The following is a 22,930-nucleotide window of genomic DNA, read 5'->3' on the forward strand; positions in this document are numbered from 1 at the left end:
CCTAAATCACTGATTCCAACCAGCATCTATCACCTTCAAAATTCAAGTCCCTTGAATTTTTTTGCATAATAACAGACTTCTCAGGATCAAAACCATATATCATTTTTTAACCATGTATCATTCTTTATTGAATTTGTTACAATATTGCTTCTGTTTTTTAAGTTTTGGTTTTTTGGCCACGAGGCATACAGGATCTTAGCTCCCCAGCCAGGGATTGAACCCGCACTCCCTGCATTGGAAGGCAAAGCCTTAATCAGGGAAGTCCAAAAGGAAGTTCTTAAAGAATTCTTTTAGAGATTATCCATAACATCAATAGCATACAGGCCTAAAATCATACAGCATGCACTTATACCATATTAGTGTTCATGTAATAAAAAGTAATATATAATTGTGTACTCCACACCTATTAATCTGTAGTTCCACCCTTTAGCATATACCTAAACAAGAGAAATAAAGATCTTATCAAATCTATGCCAAGGAAGGATTTAACCAAAAATACTCAAAAGGGCCATAAATTTTAATATATCGGATGCTACTTAAAAATTCACTTTATATTACTAGGATAGAAACTGCCACTTTCATTGTACAAAACTAGAATAGGGACACCAATGTAATGTTGATATTGAGAAATGCAATATATATTTATGTAATATGAGATGCTTGGACCATGTTACAAAAATGCAAATTTTATTTTCTTGTACATTTAGTGAGAAAAGGAAGGGAGAATAAATGTCAAAGGTTAAAGTGTAAACTCTGGAACAGAAGCCTTTGGCAGATTTTATTTATATTGGACATCCTGAACCCTTTAAACATTTACCTAGAAATGCAAATACCAGACATTTATTCTTGAATATTTTACTTCAGTTTTCCCATAATCTCCAGATACTTCCATCCCCTCTCACAATGACTATACTAATGCTAAATTGTTCAAGGCAATCAATTAATGGAAGCAATCAGGTTGTACATCACAAGATGGAGACAATCTAGAAATCTCTTTTATTAAGTCAACATAAACAAATGATCAAAATAATTCAGTCCATTTCTGTGGCTTAAAAAAATATTTTTGTCTCCTCCTTTCCATCCCAGTCTTCTTCTATTCCCAAGTGTTATGGCCAGGTCACAGCAACAAAAACCCATTTTACTATATATTGCTTACCTCAATATACCCAAAGAAGTATAATAAATGTTTCTAGATTCCAAATGTACAGCTATGTCACAGAGGTAAAAAGCACTGAGCCAAGCTGGAAAATTGACAGTATTTTACGGCCCCACTTTAGTTTATGGTCATTTCACAAAATCTACCAAAGGCATAAAAGACTTTATGTTTTTTTTTCTATAATTAGTAAATTGATCCTTTGTCTCTCCAATTCTAATTCCTTAATTCCAATTCTACTAGAATGGTTTATATTGTTAAAAACATCTTTGGAGAATTAATCTTTTGGTCATAATTTTTAAATGAATATAATAACTGATTAAATATATAATTCATTGCCTAATCAGGAATAAAATTTTAATCCCATAAAAGATTTTAATAGCAATTTTAACTACTAGGCACATAATTAATGGTGTTAGGGGATAAAAATGAAATTTCAAGGTTACTAAAGCATAAATTCAAGAACTTTAGACAGTTCTAGAGATAACACAACATTAAAATTAAAAGCTTATAGCTGTGTTTATAGAATGATGTGTAATTATAAGTTACTATTCCACCTTTTCAGATAAAATAATATAGTAGAAGAATTTTATTCAGAAAATAAAGTTTTATAAAACATTTTTAAGGACAATGAAACAGCAATAAAACAATTTTTGGTTCCAATATAAATAAATCTTATTCATAAAAGAAAGCAAGTTAAAAGGCGTTGGAACTCTGAGATATTAATTACTGTGCTTTTACATAGAGGGAAATTATGGCAGTACAATTCTATGATCCTTATACATGCAAAGTTTCCATTAACTTTGATGATTTTGCTTTTATAAGTAACACAGTATTACTTTATCATACACAATATTTTTATTAGTAAGAGTATCTCATAATAATACTGTTAAACAATTGGGCTCTACATTCTCAAGCCTCAGAATTTTCAATGAAGGGACCTCAGTTTTACTACGGCAATGACTGAATTTTGTGCAAAATTCTCAAATTTTGAATATATCACATTATGGAGCACCCATTTATTTTCAATTGCTTGGGTGGATGGGATCAAGGAAAATGCAGTTATACTACAGGAATTTTCTGCCATTCAATTGCCAGTGTAGTTATGCATGAAGAACTCTTAATAAGTCAAAAGAGAACAAAATTCATTTGAAAGCAGAATTGACCCCCTTGATTTGGTTTTACGAATGGAAAGATTCAGGTCACTATGGATCCTTTTCTCTACTCAAAAAGAGACCCTCTCTATTAATAAGCATTAAAATGCTTCACGTTTTAAAGTTTGCAACATCATGGCTTCATTATGAATTAGGTATTTAGGGGAAAATGCATTTCCTACAAAGGAAAATGTTAAAAATGTACCATTCCTCCAACATGCATTTTTCAAATAGTAAGAAAGCAATGTAATTGTTTTTGCAACCTAGGCTCAAGCAACTGCCCAAGCAGCCTATAGGACTGGTATCAATAGGAGTTTTATGCCTGATGGAAAATCATTCTAAAGATTTTTTTTAACTGAAAAATAATGTCACCACTGTGATTTCCACCCTGGAAAACTAAAGCGGGAATCACATTGTGTTGTTAAAATGTTAGCAACATTTCATTTTTTGAAAAGGCAATTTAGTTTTCCTGAAATAAAGAGTTGATTATATCTCTTATTTCTGTTACAAGAATTTGATATATCACAAAGTATGAGTTACAGCATGTGCCAACTATCAACCAGGAAAAATGAACCTGATTCATAATTCACTTTGAGAATGTCTAGTTAGTCAATCAAGTGATTTGTAATCATGAAAGCTGCCAGAAATGGAATGAATAATGAGCCACAGTAAAATCCCTGGATTTTTTTTAGTATTCTTATTTCATTATGTGACTTTTATTGCCACTTTTGATCAGTTTCTCAGCAGCACAAATTAAATCACACATATTTACTTAGAAGTTTTTAACTATTAAATAGGCTAAAGGATACACAAGTTGATGACCAGAGTATTTAATGTCTTCCTACGAAATTAAAAGTCTTAGTGTTTATAGCTTTAGCAAAGAAAACTTCATTCCTTCCAACCCCCTCAACACTCGCCTTATTTTAAATTATTTAGTGAATATGCTATTTCAGGATAACTTATTCTGATTCAGTGTATTTTCTTAAGTTGTTTCTATATAGTCTAAAACAAGTAAAATCATTTAACAGAATTTTGTTACTATCAGAAGCATTAAACTTCCTATTAATATCTTCATTGTATACTATTTCCTCAGTTAAAACTATAACATAAGCTGATGGCCAAAGAACATTTGACCTCTAATATATGTTATTAAATAATATATATATTTCTCATTATACATAATATTAAGTTATTATAATATATAAGCATTGAATTATATAATAGATATATACTGTGTACTACAGTTATTAGTATAATCTTATTAAATATAAAAAATATAAACCAACTTAAAGCTTGGCATATTACTAAAGGGGTAATATGATAAGTTAGTGTTTTTCAAAATGTAAAACTACTAAACTATGTAAGAATTTGTCACTCTGATAATACTGGCCATTATTAGCATTTTAGCAGGATGGCATGACATAAGAATTACACAATTTTAAAGCAAATAGAACTTTAAATGTGATAACAAATAGGCTCATTCTTTGACTTACTTTTCATAATTTTCAAGCAAAATAGTCTTTATACAACTTTAGACTGATTATAACACCAGCCCACATGTGGCCTTCCCTAAGGAAAGTAATAAGTCCTTAAGTCAAGACCTATCCTACTCATTATTGAAATCTAATATTTATGAAAAATTCAACTATCTAAATTTTGTGAGTTAATTTCCAATAATAAATGGTGTTCAAGATAACAAATTCCAGACATATACTATATTGATTCCAAGAAGCAAGTACGATTATGGTGAGACCTCAGGAAAGATACTGTTTTCCACACTGCATGTGTGAAAAGTGTAGCAGCACTCCACCTTGGAATTCACTTTATCACCATTATCACACCAACTGTGAGGATCATCTTTTCTTTCCGACAGAGATTAACCATTCATTCAACAAATGCTTATTAAGCATCTATTATGTGTCAGATATTGTGATAAAAACTGGGAATGAGAAAAATGAATCAGACAGCCTTTTTACTTGCCCTTAAGAAATCTATAGTCTAGTTAGAAAGACTCATATAGGTAAATAAGTACAATAAAATATAGGGTCTAGAATAGATCTATGTACTGGAAAGGCTCAAAGAATGTAAGGTACAATGACAGAGGTCAGTAGTCACGAAAGGCTTCAGGGAAGTACCAAAGCTGAATCTTGAATGAAAAGTTCGTACTCGGGGAGGGGGAAGGGTGAGCTGTGACAAAGTGAGGGAGAGGCATGGACATACATACACTACCAAACGTAAAATAGATAGCTAGTGGGAAGCAGCCGCATAGCACAGGGAGATCAGCTCGGTGCTTTGTGTCCACCTAGAGGGGTGGGATAGGGAGGGTGGGAGGGAGACACAAGAGGGAGGAGATATGGGGATATATGTATATGTATAGCTGATTCACTTTGTTATAAAGCAGAAACTAACACACCATTGTAAAGCAATTATACCCCAATAAAGATGTTAAAAAAAAAAGAAAAGAAAAGTTTGTACTCACCAGGGAGCAAGGAGGAAAGATCATAATGATAAGAAGAATATTAATAAAGAAGTGTCAAATAGCTAATTATACTAGGGTTACTACAAGCTATTCAGTTTAACTGAAGTCAACATGTAAGGAATATATATGATGTTGGGTAGTAAGGGAGAAGGCTGCCAGAGGTAAGCCTGAAACAGTATGCAATGGCCCAATAACAAAAGTCCTATATGTACATTAACACAATATATATCTTATAAACAACAGAAACCTTTGAAGAATTTTAAGCATAAAAATCACAGGACCATAGGTTTCCATAATGTCTAAACAATTTATGCATTTGGCTTTCTTCAACAATGGTCAAACTAACATTTCACATTTCATTGTGTATCTGATAGAGAATTAATATCACCATTTTAGCCTACCTGTCTTATATTCATATGTAAATAACCTCCCAAAACAAGGGTCTCAGCCTCTAGCAAACTTGTGAACCGAACAGCAATTCTACTACCTGAAGAGTGGGGTAGACATTAAAGATACACCAAGCTTAACAAGGAGGCATCATCAAGATTCTACTTAAAGAATTCATATATGTGATATATGCACACGCCTACACACACAATATTAAGCATGGATAATATACTGACTGTCAAAAGTTATGTCCATGTAAAGTCACAAAAGCAAATGTTTTCCACACACACATTTTGGCGTACCTCAATCAGTAGTATAAAATCACTGTGAACTAGCCAGACTATGCTTCAAAAATAAAGTAGCCTAGTCTTGAACTGCATACATAAAAGCTTCATGCAGCTTAATGCAGCGTTTATAAACAGGAGCTTTGAGCAGAAGCTCTGAGGTCACAGAGTCCAGGGTTGGAATCCTGGGTCAGCCACTGACCTTATACAAATTATGAAACTCTCTAAGTCTTAGTTTCCTTATCTGCAAACCTGGGGTAATTATTCCTGCCCCACAACACTGTTGCGGAGATACAATGAAGCACAGAAAGCCCTCAGCACAGGGCTGAGCAAACAGTAATTATTCAATAAATAGTATCTTATTATTATAGATACAATAGAAATTATTCTAGTTATGATAAACTCATGTTTATACACTAAATAATTTTGTCTGACTAGCATCAAAGAAATTTCCAAAGTCTAGTCCAACTGCAAATGTTTGATGTAGGCTTAATGTGAAAACAATATTAATATGAGACAAATCATCTAAAAATAATGTTTTCAAGGAAAGAGATTTTGAAAAATGCATCGTTACACTTAATTACTTACAGAGCATGGGAAGAAGAGTCCAATCTTACTATAGGAATACTGCAAGCCTTTTTAAGGAAAAGGAAAATGGTACAATCAAACCTTTTCTCCAAATACAGTGCCATGTCATTCCTTTTTTTATTTCATCGCCTCTTACAAAAAGATTTAGTACAGATGGTAAGGCTGGTTATAATCATGTAACAACATGTACCTGTCGTATAAGGATCCTCTCCCTAGAGTGAGGCGTTTCTTTGACTTCAGTGAGCATCAGTCCTACCAGTCTCTGACCTTGGGATTTGTTTATACTCTGTAAGAAAAAAATAAATAAAAAAAAATAAAAATATAATAACAATAAAACTATAAATAAGGTAGAATACTAGTAAAGCAAGACCGTAAAAGAAAATTTACTTTGACGACCTGACAATGAAGATGATTCAAGTGAAAACAACTAGAATAAAGAGGGCCAAAGCAACATCGGTAACTGTATCAAGTTACTTATACATACATATATACACACATACATATGTATGTATGCATATATACATATATACACATACTCATGGTTACGTAAGGTTGGGTCAAGTCACAAATGTAATTAGTATAGTAAAATGAAGTTATGATTATTAAATATACATTAAATGATATTAACCTGAACTAAAGATTGCTACGTAGATACACTAACTCCTGTGATAATATTAAACGTATATATGTAGTCATCCACTGTATCTCTGGGATAGCAAACGTGCGGCTAGCATTAACAATGGCTACCAGTTGAAAGACCAAATAATCTATGTATTTGAAAATGGAAGAGAATCTATACAATTACACTGCAGTTATTCTGAAATTTCCTGAAATCAGTAATATATTTTAAAATAAGCATGTAATACATGTGATTCTATTCTAGCCAATATTTATTCAAATAAAAGTCATGAATTGTAAGTTAACTAGCATGTGTTATATAGAAATAAGAATAGGGGTGAGAGAGAAACTAATCCAACTACTTTTAGGTATATTCATAAACATCAAATTATTACTTCCATTCTTTTCTACTATTAGGCTGACTTTTATGCAATCCTTTAGACATAAGTAATGAAGCATTATGGTTCACCACCCTAATGATGTCTCACAAAACAAGGTTTAAACCAAACTGTTATTTGATAATACTGAAAACATGAAATAATACTAGCATGATCTTTCCTGTATGAAGATGACACTGACTCACCGTCAATAAAGACGAGTTTCAAGTTGTTTTTCCACGGTGGAGATGGACTTCCTGATACAGCCATTCTATTGCCAAAGCTCCCTGGTGAATAACAGCTTATACCTGAAAGATAAGTGTTACCAGTGGTCACAGAAAATAACAAAATAAAATTGTCAATATAGCAATGAAACCTATGCCTTGGTCCCAACCACTGTGTCCTGATGAACTAAAAATAAAGTCACAAAAATATATAAATACTGCATAATACTTACATACAAAAATTGTACATGTATTTACTCTGACATATTAATTGTATTCTATACATCACTGACCTAAAAATACAAATAATCACAGCCTGACCTCTATCCCTAGTAAAAATGTTCTCAGCTGTCTTAACTAAAACAAAAATTGCTTCTGACATGTAAAATCCAACGTGTATAATGAAAATGCTCAAAACATGAATGCATGCCAACTTTTCATCCCTCATCACCAGTAGCAATAACTGAGGAAATTACAGAATATTTTTGTTAATGTTAGCAATATTCTCAATAGCATTAAATGCAGTATGACTACAGCCAAAATTACTTCGACATTTCCCAGAATTCTGAAAAATACTTCTACTTTTCACGAAGAAAAAATAATTGTGTTACTAGCTTCAGTGTTCATTCATGTTAATGCAGAACAGAGGTTTTGTAAATAAATACTCCCGATATGGAATTTTATCAGTTGCCAGTTGAATGTCCTTCATAAGAGTTGAGGAGCTAGCTAAACATTGCTGAAGACATAGTTTTTAGTATAAGTAAAATTAATGTTATGTGCTTCTTTATTATTTAAGGGAGTAAGAGATTAATATTTGTTAAAAATCATTAAAAAGCAGGACTTCCCCGGGCGATCCAGTGGTTAAGACTCCGTGCTTCCGGTGCAGGGGGTGCAGGTTCAATCCCTGGTCAGGGAACTAAGATCCCACAAGCCAGGTGGTGTGGCCAAAAAAAAATTTTTTTAATTCAAAAAACAAGAAAAAAACTTCACTAAGAAGCAGCTAACAACTGGATACCATTCAAACAAAATCACAATGCTAAGTACCTATGATGAGCAAGGCAATCACTATTTTTTAACTTTTTATGCCTGGGGATTCTATGACAGGTATAAAAATAACAAGGCATAGTACACAATCTCAAAGAAATCACAATATCAGTATTATTGAAACATTCCACTTCCTTTTCTACATAGTTGCTTACAATAACAAACAGCTAAATTCTACCCCAGATCCTTTGTTAGAACAGGAAGGATGAAGAGGAAGAGCACAGCATCATACCAGAACATGGCAGCTACCACAGGGATGAGGCTCTGGGGCTCCTCTTGCAAACGGAGATAAGGAAATTTCAAGAGAAATGTTGAGAACATCTGCTACAACCTGCGATGCAGGTCTACTGCCACCTGTAAACAAATAATCTTTGTTCATTTTAAGGCACTATAACAAATGTTTCCAGTCACAATTCTGTTTTAAAGGATCATTCTCCTTATCAACTCTTCATTACATTCCTTATCATCATCCCTCACCAACTCATCAAAATTGGGAATTAGGCTGCAAACTCCCGAAGTTCCTCTTCATATTGGTTTCCCATTTCAACAATGCCTAGCAGAGCACCTTACCATTTTTAAATACTTAATAAATGTCTGATAAGTTGAATTGAACTAGTCATCTTACTCCTTCACCTGTCACCTCCAAAATAATCACTTATTCTAGCTACAGCTACCATTCCTGGCAGGACAGTATAAGATGAAAAGACACAAGATTATTTATTTATTTATTTATTTATATTTCTTTTTGGCTGCATCATGTATTCATTGCTGCACACAGGCTTTCTCTAGTTGCGGCGAGCAGGGGCTACTCTTCGTTGTGGTGCACGGGCTTCTCATTGCAGTGGCTTCTCTTGTTGCAGGGCACAGGCTCTAGGCATGCAGGCTCAGTAGTTGTGGCTTGCAGGCTCTAGAGTGCAGGCTCAGTAGTTGTGGCGCACGGGCTTACCTGCTCCGCAGCATGTGGGATCTTCCCGGACTAGGGATCGAACCCGTGTCCCCTGCATTGGCAGGCGGATCCTTAACCACTGCGCCACCAGGGAAGTCCAACATTATTTATTAATTCAACAAATGCTTTGCTCAAACACCTACTAGGTACCATACTAAGTTCCATGGATATTAGTGTAAATAACACATGATCCCTGCCCTTAAATAACTCAGTCTAGTAAGAAAGATAAACATGGAAAATAGCCATTATAATACTCTGAAATCAGTTCATAACAAGTTTTATAGAAAGTGCTACAGATACTAAAAGGGAGGAAAACTGTCTTAGAATAAAAGCTTTAGAGAGGAAATGTCATGTGAGATGAGTACTAAAGAATGAGTAGCTGCTGAACAGAGGGACAGAGAAAGGGCATTCTTAGCAGAAGGAAGAGGTGAAAAATTATAGGTATGCAAAAGGGTACACAATATATTGAGAACTTCAAGCAGCTTTTGGGAAGGCAGCAGATGAGGGGGAGAAAAGGCATAAGAAAGATCACAGAGATGCCTTATTATGCTAAAAAGCTGGACCTCTGTCCTGACCAAAGGAGGTAAGCCAAGAGCATGACATGATCATTAAAAAGATCTTGGGGGGCTTCCCTGGTGGCGCAGTGGTTGAGAGTCCACCTGCCGATACAGGGGACATGGGTTCATGCCCTGGTCCGGGAGGATCCCACATGCCGCGGAGCGGCTGGGCCCGTGAGCCATGGCCACTGAGCCTGCACGTCCGGAACCTGTGCTCCGCAACGGGAGAGGTCACAGCAGTGAGAGGCCCGCGTACTGCAAAAATAAAAATAAAAAATAAAAAGATCTTGGCAGCAGTGTGAAAGATCGGAGGAAAGACAAGACTAGAGGCATGGGACCAAATCATAAAACAAAGCTGACTTGACTTTAATGGTTTATGGAACTATGGTGACCCAATTCACCAATGACCATTAGGTTTGTTACCCAGTGGATCTTGAACTGAGATATAGATTTAGAGAATACTACAGACTCTAATTTATTTTATAAAACTGTTTATGTGATATAACCTCAAGGAAACAGCATAGCAGAAATTTCATAGAAATTGTATCAAGATACCAAAATATTAATAATGACTAGCTCTGGGTATTGGGGTTACAGGTTATATTTTTCTTCTTGTTCCTAATCTATTTGAAATTCTCCACACGTCAGAATTAAAAATAAATTTTAGGTCAATTCCTTGAAACTTAAAAGCTACTACTGGCATTAACCCTAAAGGGCCAGAGCCAGGATTCCTTGACAACATAATTGGCTCCAAAGGCTCCCTTCATCACCACAGCTCACTATACATAAAATACTCATTCCTACATCAGAACCTAAACCCATGCCATTTCTACTTCTGTAACATCCTCTTACCCTGAATGCCTACCTAAATCCCAACTTCATCATGTCGCCAGCTATAATGATCTTATACATACATTACCAATAGCTCATTATCTGCCCCACATATTGAGACATACAATCATATTATTTATTGAAATCCTTCCTGAATAGTTCTCGTTTGTTCTTCCTATGATTTTCTACAAGAATACTAGTGAATAAAAAAAGAGAATGCTAGTGCAAAATCAGTCTTATTCTAAAACAAATATTCAGACGTGACTCATTTATGGATATATGTGCCTGTAAGTACACCAATGATTTGATAAACTGCAAATTTATGCATATAACCTACAAACTACAAAAGAGTTTTCAAATCTATTATCTCAGAAGAAACTGCCTACTATTATGAGTTGCATTGTGTCCCCCTAAAAGATGTTGAAGTCCTAACCCTCAGTACCTATGAATGTGACCTTATTTGGGAATAGGGTCTTTGCAGATAATCAAGTTAAAATGAGGTCATTAGGGTGAGTTCTGATCCAATATGACTGATGTCCTTATAAATAGAGGAAATTTGGACACAGAGACAATAATACACACAGGGAGGACACTACATGAAGATGAAGGCAAGGGTCAGGGTTATGCATCTACAAGTCAAAGACCACCAAAGACTGCCAGCACACCAGCACAAGCTATGGAAAGAGGCATGGAATAGATTCTCTCCCTCACAGCCCTCAGAAGAACCAACCCTGCCAACATCTTAATCTTGGACTTCTAGCCTACAGAACTGAGAGACAATAAGTTACTGTTGCTTAAGCTACCCCCATTTGTGGTACTTTGTTACAGCAGCCCTAGCAAAATATACACCCACAAAGGGAAACGATTTTTTTTCCCCTGAAAGTCACTAAAGATGAAAACATTCTGAAGAAAGATTGCCAATCAGAAATAAAATTTCTTGCTATTCATTTTTAAATTTTGTAGCAAAAATGCTATTTAACAGCTAAACCAACCGAGTGCCAAAAAACTCTAAGGGGGTATGAGTCAACCTTCATCCTATATAGTAACATTTATACATACAGCATCACATAATCAAACATTGGAGAATGATAGCACCCTATAGATACTAGGACATGAGCATAACATGAAATTATATAGATTTTCCTATGTTTTTAAGAGAGTTGCTCTATGCATTTTTATGTACCTGTAAGAATACAACTTGACCCATCATAAAATCAAAAAGTAGTATAATGAGTTACTTAATAAGGAGCAATGAAGTCAGCACAGGTCAGAAATGGGTTCTGGAGTGACAAATACTTCAATCCAAATTCTTGTTCTATTACCTACCAGCTATGTGACTTGAGCAAATACTTAACAATGCTTGAGCCTCAAATTCTTCATCAGTAAAATGGGAATAATATATGAAATGTGTTTAGCATATAATGCTAAATAGGGTTGATAATAGGGTTTTACTACTTATATAAAAAGTAAAATTCATAAATTAAGGTTTTTTTATACTTCTCTTGGGTAAAACAAATAACTAGGCAAGTTTATGTAAGAACAAATGTCTTGATCATATGTACTGTATTTAAAAATATTGCCTTTGACTAGTTCCTTACTAGAAAATGTAGGACTTTCAGAATTTTAAAACTATTTTTCAAAACTCAAAACACATTTAAACTCATCAATATTGGAATGATACAAATAGGATCCTGGTGACTCTGGGCTGTCACGGACATCTTTGGTGTGTGGCTTTCAAAACTGTACAGTACCAATCCCTAATTCCCTCAGATCACTAAGTTCTAGCCAGTCCAGAAAAACTACCTTTACAACTTAGACTGACAGCAGGTTAACTCTAATAGTATGGCATAATCCATTATAACCTTCTACCAGGTATTACTGATGTGCTTTCTGCCTCTTTTTAAATATCTTACAAATGTAAAATACACATCCCAAAACTGTAACCAATTGAAAGGGGGCTCATTTTGGAATTTGTATACTCCTTTTGAGAAATAGTTAAATAATGCAAAACCCAACTGATTACCAAAATTCAAAAGAACCTTGTTATATCATGCAAACACTCTTCATAAGATACAAATTATACCTCCACTGCTCATTGCAATACCTATAAACTGACACTTACACATCTACTTATAAAGAAATAAAAGAATTCCCTGGTGGTGCAGTGGTTAGGACACGGCACTTTCACTGCTGTGGCCCAGGTTCAATCCCTGGTCAGGGAACTAAGACCCCATAGGCCACACAGTGTGGCCAAAAAAAAAAAAAATAAAGAAACTACATAATTAAGTCCAAAAAGACTGCAATTACTATGGAGAGAATGGTGGTATTTTTGTTAACCTTTCCATCTAAAACAGCTATCTACATTGGTCAAATTTGTTAGAAAATGTATCAACAACTCACTGCTCCATGTAAGAAAGCCAAATAGTAAATTACTCTTAGTACTCTTAATAAACTTTGGGGAACTGTAAAAATATGTTCAATGCTGTAATGAATTCAATAATATTAGCAGCAAAGCTAACATGGGGTCAAGACCAAACACAGGTATTTTTGTAAATATTTATGAAAACATGTTTTGCCTTCATATTTAGTATATGTCCTAACTGTAACTCAAATAGACTTTGTAATTGAGTTTCTTTAAAAAATGAATCTGCTTCTTGCTAAATAAGGAACATAAAGTCCACTTTTCAGAAAACATTATTATGTAATTATTATTTATTTACAGAGAGATAATTGGCATACTTAATTTAAACCAAGTATAAAAAAAATTCTTGGATCTTATTTTTTTTAACTTATTTAAAGTTAGAAAATGCCATTTTCTATTTACTCAAGATACTATATTAAGAATAAGTATTTTTTTGAGTTTATTTTTGTGTATGGTGAGAGGGTGTGTTCTAACTTCATTGATTTACATGCAGCTGTCCAACTTTCCCAACACCACTTGCTGAAGAGACTTTTTCCCATTGTATATTCTTGCCTCCTTTGTCAAAAATTAATTGACCATAGGTGTGTGGGTTTATTTCTGGGCTCTCTATTCTGTTCCATTGATCCATATGTCCGATTTTGTGACAATACCATGCTATTTTGATTACTGTAGCCTTGTTGTACTGTGTTGTCTGAAGTCTGAGATGGTTATGCCTCCTGCTTTGTTCTTTTTCTTCAGGATTGCTTTGGCAAAATGGCTTAAAGAGTTAAACATAAGACATGACACCATAAAACTCCTAGAAGAGAACACAGGCAAAACATTCTCTGACATAAATCGTACCAATGTTTTCTAAGTCAGTCTCCCAAGGAAACAGAAAAACAAAAATAAACAAATGGGACCTAATCAAACTTACAAGCTTTTGCACAGCAAAGGAAACCATAAACAAAATGAAAAGACAACCTACAGAACTGGAGGAAATATTTGCAAATGATGCGACCAACAAGGGCTTAATTTCCAAAATATACAAACAGTTTATACAGCTTGACAACAAAAAAACAAACAACCCAATCAAAAAATGCACAGAAGACCTAAGAGACATTTCTCCAAAGAAGAAATACAGATGGCCAATAGGCACATGAAAAGATGCTCAACATTGCTAATTATTAGAGAAATGCAAATCAAAACTGCAATGAGGTATCACTTCAAGAGTTAGAATGGGCATCATCAGAAAATCTACAAACAACAAATGCTGGAGAGGGTGTGGAGAAAAGGAACCCTCTTGCACTGCTGGTAGGAATGTAAATTGATACAGCCACTATGGAGAACAGTATGGAGGTTCCTTAATAATACAGAACTACCCTATGACCCAGCAATCCCACTACATGGCATATACCCAGAGAAAACCATAATTCAAAAAGACACATGCACCCCAGTGTTCATTGCAGCACTATTTACAATAGCCAGGTCATGGACACAACCTAAATTCCCATCGACAGATGAATGGATAAAGAAGATGTGGTACATATATACAATGGAATATTACTCAGCCATAAAAAGGAATGAAACTGGGTCATTTGTAGAGATGTGGATGGACCTAGAGACTGTCATACAGAGTGAAGTAAGTCAGAAAGAGAAAAACAAATATATTAATGCATATATGTGGAATCTAGAAAAATGGTACAGATGAACCAGTGTGCAAGGCAGAAATAGAGACCCAAATGTAGAGAATAAATGTATGGACACCAAGGGGGGGAAAGCAGGGGATGGGGGGGATGGATTGGGAGATTGGGATTGATATATATACACTAATATGTATAAAATAGATAACTCATTTTAAAAAGATAAAGATGACCTAAATAAATAGATATTCCAAAAAAAAAAAAGGTCTACAAATAAATGCTGGAGAGGGTATGGAGAAAAGGGAACCCTCCCACACTGTTGGTAAGAATGTAAGCTGGTGCATCCACTGTGGAAAACAGTATGGAGGTTTCTCAGAAAACTAAAAATAGAATTACCATATGACTCAGCAATCCCACTACTGGCCATATACCCAGACAAAACTATAATTCAAAAAGACACATGCACCCCTATGTTCATAGGAGCACTATTCACAATAGCCAAGACATGGAAACAACCTAAATGTCCTTCAACAGATGTACGGATAAAGAATATGTGGTACACATATACAATGGAATACTAGTCAGCCATAAAAAAGAATGATATAATGCTACTTGCGGCAACATAGATGCAACTAGAGACTATCATACTAAGTGAAGTCGGAAAGACAAATACCATATGATATCACTTACATGTGGAATCTAAACTATGACACAAATGAACCTATCTATGAAACAGAAACAGAATCAGGGATATAGGGAACAGACTGCTAGTTGCCAAGAGGGAGGGGGGTGGTAGAAGGTTGGATTGGGAGTTAGGGATTAGCAGATGCAAACTGGTATATATAGAATGGATAAACAACATCCTACTGTATAGCTCAGGGAAATATATTCAATATCCTGTGAAAAACCATAATTGAAAAGAATATGAAAAAGAATGTGTATACATGTATAACTGAGTCACTTTGCTGTACAGCAGTAATTAATACAACACTGTAATTCATCTATACTTCAATAAAAAATAAATTTAAAAAAGAATAACATGGTACTAAAACAATGTGGAGATCCCTCAAAAAATTAAGAACTACCATATGACCCAGCTGATCCTCTTCTGCGCATTTATCTGAAGAACATGAAAACACTATTTCTAAAATATATATGCACCCCTATGCTCATTACAGCATTATTTACAATAGCCAAGATATGGAAGCAACCTAAGTGCCCAATGGTATATGAATGGATAAAAAAGATGTGGGATGTGTGTGTGTGTATAATGAAAATTTACTCAGCCACAAAAAAGAGTGAAATCCTGCCACTTGCAACAACATAGGTGGTCCTTGATGGTATTATGCTAAGTGAAATAAGTCAGATGGAGAAAGACAAAGATCATACTACTTCACTCATATGTAGAATCTAAAAAAAAAAACAAACAAACAAAATAAAACAAAAACGAGCTAATAAATACAGAGATCAGATTAGTGGTTACCAGAGGGGAAATGAGTGGGGAGAGGTGGGTGAAATGGATGAAGGGGTCAACTAGACTTGTGGTGGTGATCACTTCGTAGTATATACAAATGTCAAATTACAATGCCATACACTTGAAACTTATAGAATAAAAAATAATAATATGATAACACTTTGGCTGAGCTCAAATTATAATTCTAAGAATTTTTTCAAAAGGTAAAGAACAGCAACAGAAAACTAAGTATATTTTCTTTTTTCCTTTAAAGTCCTAATATAGTAATATTAATAAAATCACACAAATGCATTATATTAAGAAAATACAATCTGTTAAATTATTGGCAAAAGACAATTATACCCCGAGGGCAGGGGCTCTGCCTTTATCTACTTCACATGCCTTAAGCATGACAAGAACTTTAAGTGTTAACTATACCTCGAGAACAATAAGCACAACTGTAACATAATTCTCCTAAGAATCAAATAATAGGAAAATCCTAAAGAGCTGGGAATTCAAAACAGGACATGGACAAAATTTTACAACGTGCAAATTCTAACATTAGTAGAAGAAAATTCTGTCCCTTGTAAGCCACAGACAAATTCCAAGGTCACAGCCCGAAAGTGTATATTGGCTGTGTCAGCAGAAAATATACAGCCAACGCTGGTTTTAAAATAATCTCAACTTGGCCTAAAGTGAAGTCTTTCTCTTTCTGACTTACTTCACTTAGTATGATAATCTCTATGTCCAATCATGTTGCTGCGAATGTCATCATTCTTTTTTATGGCTAATACCATATGATATCACTTATATGTGGAATCTAAAATATGATACAAACGAACTTATTTACAAAACAGAAACAGAGTCACAGACGTAGAAAACAAATTTATGGTTACCAAAGGGGAGATGGGGTGAGGGAGGGATAAACTAGGAGTTTGGGATTAGCAGATACAAATTACTATATATAAAATAAACAAGGTACTACTGTAAAGCACAGGGAACTATATTCAACATCCTGTAATAATCCATAATGGAAAAGAATATGAAAAAGAATATATATATGTATAACTGAATTACTCTGCTGTACACCAGAAACTAACACAACTTTGTAAATCAACTATACTTCAAGAAAAAAATTTTTAATAAGTGAAGTCATTAAGAACTGAGTAGAAACAGTACAGACATCAAAGGACCTATAATCCTGGTAGTATATAGGGCCAAAAGAAAATTATCTTTTTACCATATCTGGTTGTTGTTTCCGCAAACAGCACACTACCTTTCTACAAGAGCTATTATACCTAAGTGAGGTAACGTATGTGGTCTATGTATAGACTATACATTCTTGTGTCTCACTGGGATCTCTCTGATTTAAGCATTGTTGATTCGGTGGTTAAAATTCTGTATACTCACCACTGTCATCAAGATTCATATTGTGTTCAGGAAGAAAACAGGTTAGTCAGGGGCTAGTTTCCTTTACCTACACCTTTTCTCTTGAGTTTCACCTACCTGCTAGAGCAATATGGGGAAATTTAACCAGTGTAGAAAATTCCTTATATTACACACTACAGATGTTCACCAGAACTTTCAACTAGACAAGAATTGCCTTTTGAAATACTTACACACACATATACATATATAACACAGCTTTCTCTCCAGACAGAAATGCTACAGAAATGAAAAAAATCATATTCAGTGAGTGTAAGCAATGGCTAAATAAAAGGGGTACTGGTGTCTGATTACATTGGGTCTCTCCTTCCCCATCTAATATGCTAGGGGAAATTTCCTACTAGAAGCTGCTGAACACATAAGCTAATTGATCTAAAACACTCAGAGAAAAAAATGTGTTATCTGGTTTATTGTTAAAACACATCTACCTTGAGAATATTTATAGCATTGACTAAGCTACTATTAGTAGCTTCACAGGCCCTAAAAAGAGAAACTACTATTATAATTTTCCAAGTATGTATTTACAGAAGGAAGCAAACAATTTATTAAATCAACTTTTTTGGTCTAGAAGCAACAGATTTGGAGAAAAATGGTTTTACAATAGGACACATAACTCCACTTCTACTTATACTGCTATTTTTTCATACGAGAGGCATGGCACTGTCTGTGTGAATATTATGACTCAAGCTTACTCATCTTAACTAAGCATGAATTAAATTTGTCAGAGTAAAAACCTGAAAGAGAACGAACATGCATGTAATTCTAAGTTGCCATTTTTAGAATGGGGTTTTGCTCCAAAGGGATTTTAAAAACATGTTTCCACATTATTTTATTTGCGCTACTTTCATTTTAGTGCTCTTGTAAGTTGGCTGCTAAATAGAAACAAGAAACAAACTCATTTTCAAAAAGAAAGTCATTTGTGATTTGACCATAGCATAAGCTACATAAAAAAGGAAGAAGTAATTTGTTAAAGACCTGACTGCCAAAATATTTTGAAATTTAGATACATGTACATGTAAAGAGACACTTGTGTTTGGGCCCCTCCCTATTTTCCTGGTCCAGTTACCATGAAAAGATCAGAAAATTAACTGTAGGTTAAGGAGCCTATCGAAAGTCTCATTATATCCAAACTGTCATTCTTTCCAGGAAAGTCCGGAAAATATAGAAGCGAATCACAGGCACTGCAGGACACACAGTCTTCTCATTCTATAAGTAGCTTCCAGGCTGATATGACTTCAATGTTCTTCCCCACAAAAAAGATATTCTAAGAGAAAAATACCATTCCTGCATGCACAATCTCAAAATCATACATGCCTGTGGATCGTCTTTAATCACAGGCTAGAGCAGCGGTCAGTCAGCCAGTACCCAAAGATGACAGACAATGTGGACTGAAGAAAAGAGTGTTTGAATGGAAGTGGAAAGAAGTGAATTTTATTCCCAGCTCTGTGATTTACCTACACGGTCTTGGGAAAGTTAGTTAACCACTCTGGGCCTCTGTCTTTTGTTTTATTGTTTCATATGGAAAACGAGAGGTACTCAAAAAACTTTTTAAAATTATGGCTAGAAAAATATCAGAGAACACGTAAACCTATCCCCAACTTCACAGATGAGGACAGTAAAGCAGAGAAGTATACCCAGTCACAGGCGATTAGATTAAAAGCGTTCTAACAGCTATTGCAGCTCCAACATTTTAAAATTTATTTGTTTAAAATGACAAGTCACTTATGTCAGATTTTTAAACCATGTAAAAAAAAGTACATAAAAGGCAAAAGGGTTGATAATTATCAAATTTAGGATGATGATTATCTCTTCAAGAAGCCATAAGGGAATATAATCAGGAAGAGCTTCAATTGTTCTGGTAACATTTTATTTCTCAAATTGAGTTTGTAGTACATGGGTGTTTGTTTCTCTTTATATACCATTCTTTGTCTAGAATATTTTCTAATCATTTCTTAAGTAACCACTAAAACATCTTTAACCAAAGTCTGAGTGAAATAAATGAAAACATTTCTCTGGAATTTTAAAGGTCCATGGAAATACTGTGTGGTTTCAAACATTCTCCTGTTGAGCTTAAGAGGTAAATATCCCTATGTCCCCTAACATAAGGAAAAAAGGGTAAAACAGGCTGTAAGTATATATATATAACTATTTGCAATCTCTGGCTTAGTAAAACATTAAAAATACACAAATCACACAAAACACAAAATGAACTATATTTTTAATAGCATGATTAACCCATTTAAGAACAGAGAGAAATAGCCAATAATCTGTACTCTAAACATATGCCTAAGAGAAATATATTTGAGTCTCACCTGAGAGCCAAGTGTTTAATCATCACAGTTCTTTGTTTATTTGTTTTTAATGAGACAAATAGGAACTGCAGTGGTTTACCAAAAGTAAGCAAAGGCCTTTCTAAACCTCTACATGGAACCTACCTGTAAAAACTAAGTGTCTCTGAAATCTCTGAAATTTTCCAACAAGAAAGTACAGGTCATTCAACGAAATATATTTACTGTATTCTACCATAATAGCTATTTAACTGTTATCATTATGATGCAGATATATAATGGAAACAGATGTTCCTTTTTCCTTTCAGCAAAGCACAGGAAAAGCATAAACTTGCTGATATTGCATGGACTACTACCATAGCACAATAGAGGAAAAAAGACGTTAGCACATGACAATATTAGTTTTTACTACACAACTAATTGCATAAAAAGTAGAACTTGAGATCATTAAATCAATATAATTTTCAGCACTACAGAAGGGAAACAAATAGATTTATATAGCCAGCCTATTTCACATCTGCGGTTGGGAAAATACTTCTGAGAGACTAAGTATATGCAAAATGTTACCACTGCTTTCAGAGCACAAAGAAAAGAGTGTTGTTCTGTTTTCTTTCCTCGTGTATCATGCATTAGAATGCTGCCTCTACAGAGAACAGTTTTTAAACAGTATCAGTATAAGATGGAAGAACCTTTCTGAAAAACAATTTGGCAGTTCATATCAAGACTCTTAAAAAACAGTCTATAGCCTCAATCCAAGTAATTTCTTTTCTAATAATATATTAAGGAAATTAACCAGAGAGATGATAAAAGATTTAAGTGCTATTCTCTATAACTTTATTTATAATAATGGAAAATTAGAAACCTAACTCTCTAACAGTAGAACAATGATTAATTAAATCATATATGTTAAAACAGTATACAGAGATATAAATGACTTTAATGATAATTTTAATTATATAGGAAAATTTTCATTGCATAATGCCAACTGAAGAAAAGCAGGACACAGTTTATATCTATGGTGTGTGTGTGTGTGTGTGTGTATACATACACACACATATATATATAAAAATTTGGAGGAAAAAGTCTTAACACACAAAATATCATATCTAACTTTTGCAAATTATTATGAACAGACACTACTTTTTTAATCAGAAAAAGATACTTTTTCTTTAAACAGTTAAACAATTCTATTTCCATGCTCTAATACTCTCTGTCCTTGTCCAAAGTTTCTAACAATTCTTTGGGTCAAATACTCTTATAAATGTTTAATGGACTTAAAAGTTATGTCGACATCCTATTTGATCCTAAAATCTGGTACAGAAAGAAAAATATTTGTCACTCACATAGACATCACATTTTTTTCCTGAGTTAAACATTCTTTTCCTTACAAATTAGAGAAAACTTATGGGACAAACATTACAAATGCTTACTTAAGAGCTATTAATATGAGGTGTTTTAAGTCACAAAGTCAGGAAATTTTTCAATTAAAAATATTTCTAAAGCATATTAAGTAGCCTATTAATTGCTCTCCCAATATGTGAATAAAAAGTTTGCCATAGCTTTTGTAGGATTCCTAGTTTCATGATTCTATTTTTAGGTGAAGGAGCTGATTTGTCTTAGGCTATTACTATTACTTCTAGAAGTCTTGCAGAAAGGTGGGAAGCAGCAAATTCTGGCAATTTGCCTAAAGAGAAATCAATGAAACAAATTAATCCTTCGCAGGCTGCAATGACACAGTAATCCATCATTCAGAGCTGCTTTTATATACCAAATCAGAGAGCAGAGGAAAGAGCCCTGGGGGACATCACAGACAACAACTTACACCAACACTGGGAAAATACTGAGGAATCAGTTTATTTAAAGAGGATAGATTTCAGTTGATTGCCTATTTCATCAAATAAAGATTTTTTTCTTTCACAGTGTGGTGAACCTAAGGCCTGATGACTGTATCTTCAGAATTCAGTACCATATATGCTGGCTGACGTCAATAGGGGATGAATGTTTTAAAATAATTAGCATCATTAATCAGTATGAACAAATATCTGGCTAGAGTAATATCACTTTTTCCATTAAATTTCTAGGTCTTAAACACATTCTGTGTTTTCAGTAGGGACTAACTGTGAATTCATCTACTAATCTACAACTTAACTGCCAATTCCTGGTAAACCACATTGAAGTATAAGATATGTATAACTTGCTAAGTACTGTGTTAAGTTTAAAGACATGAACACTTTAATTCCATCTCTCATGGTATAAATTCTAACAAGCCTACCAGATTATAAATAAATAACTTGTTTTATCATGATAAATAGCTCTCTGGGTTATAATAGGCAATGAAAGATAAATTTAAATGTGGTTTTTTTTAAAAATAAACTCATAATCAATGTACAGCAATACACTTACACTGACTATATTTGTTTATTTATATACAAAAACATATTCATCTAAATTTATTTGTTCTTATGTAGAAATGTATGCACCTGAGTATATCTTCCTCGAATAATGTATTCTGAGTGAAAGTATATTCCCTAGATGAAAACTAATGACAAGAACTATAAAGTCACAGTGTACTACTATTGTTAAATACATGCATCTCTTTCATGGTTAAATGTGAGAAGTTAGTGAAAGAAACGAATTTTCAAAAAATAAACAGAATCAAACCTGTCACAATGGTCCCTAAAATATTAAAAGCCCAAAATATTTAATCACAGATCCAAAACAGAAAAAAAAAAAAGGTTAAATAAATGCAAACTAGTCAATTTTTGAGTGGCATCTTCGATTCTGAGGTCCATGGCCATATGATTGCAATTCCTGGACCTGCTGATGCATTTTTAATTCAATGCATGGATCTAGTATTTATTGATTTAATAAGGTTAGGGGTATTACATTGTTGCTGCTACTGATGAACTGTCAGCAACTTAATCTAGTGAAATCTAACAGAGGAATATATATTTTAGAGAAGGGGGTGGGTGGGGGGAAAAGGAGGGGAGAGAAAGTGAGAGTGAGAGAGTGAAGAGAGAGAGAGAGAGAGAGAGAGAGAGAGAGAGAGAGAGAGAGAGA

The 22,930-nt window shown here is 34.1% G+C and overlaps 1 long non-coding RNA gene and 1 other non-coding gene across 4 annotated transcripts in view; one reads left to right on the top strand and one right to left on the bottom strand.

Moving 5' to 3' along the window:
• Positions 1 to 22,930, bottom strand: part of LOC114892009 — a 458,069-nt gene that overhangs the window by 433,316 nt on the left and 1,823 nt on the right. For 2 of the 3 annotated variants that reach the window (XR_003792668.1, XR_003792667.1), the window contains exons 3-5: positions 8,541 to 8,662; positions 7,247 to 7,348; positions 6,236 to 6,331 (exon numbers count right to left, since the gene is read on the bottom strand). This is a non-coding gene — a long non-coding RNA (uncharacterized LOC114892009). Of the gene's footprint in view, positions 1 to 6,045; positions 6,093 to 6,235; positions 6,332 to 7,246; positions 7,349 to 8,540; positions 8,663 to 22,930 lie in introns of all 3 variants that reach the window. The other variant, XR_003792669.1, reaches the window with a different exon arrangement.
• Positions 12,793 to 12,864, top strand: TRNAE-UUC. The gene has a single exon. It is a non-coding gene; the product is annotated as a tRNA-Glu (tRNA).

This window comes from Monodon monoceros, unplaced genomic scaffold, assembly GCF_005190385.1.
Source record: "Monodon monoceros isolate NGI ecotype Baffin Bay Population unplaced genomic scaffold, NGI_Narwhal_1 Super_Scaffold_12, whole genome shotgun sequence".
NCBI classification, from domain to species: domain Eukaryota; kingdom Metazoa; phylum Chordata; class Mammalia; order Artiodactyla; family Monodontidae; genus Monodon; species Monodon monoceros.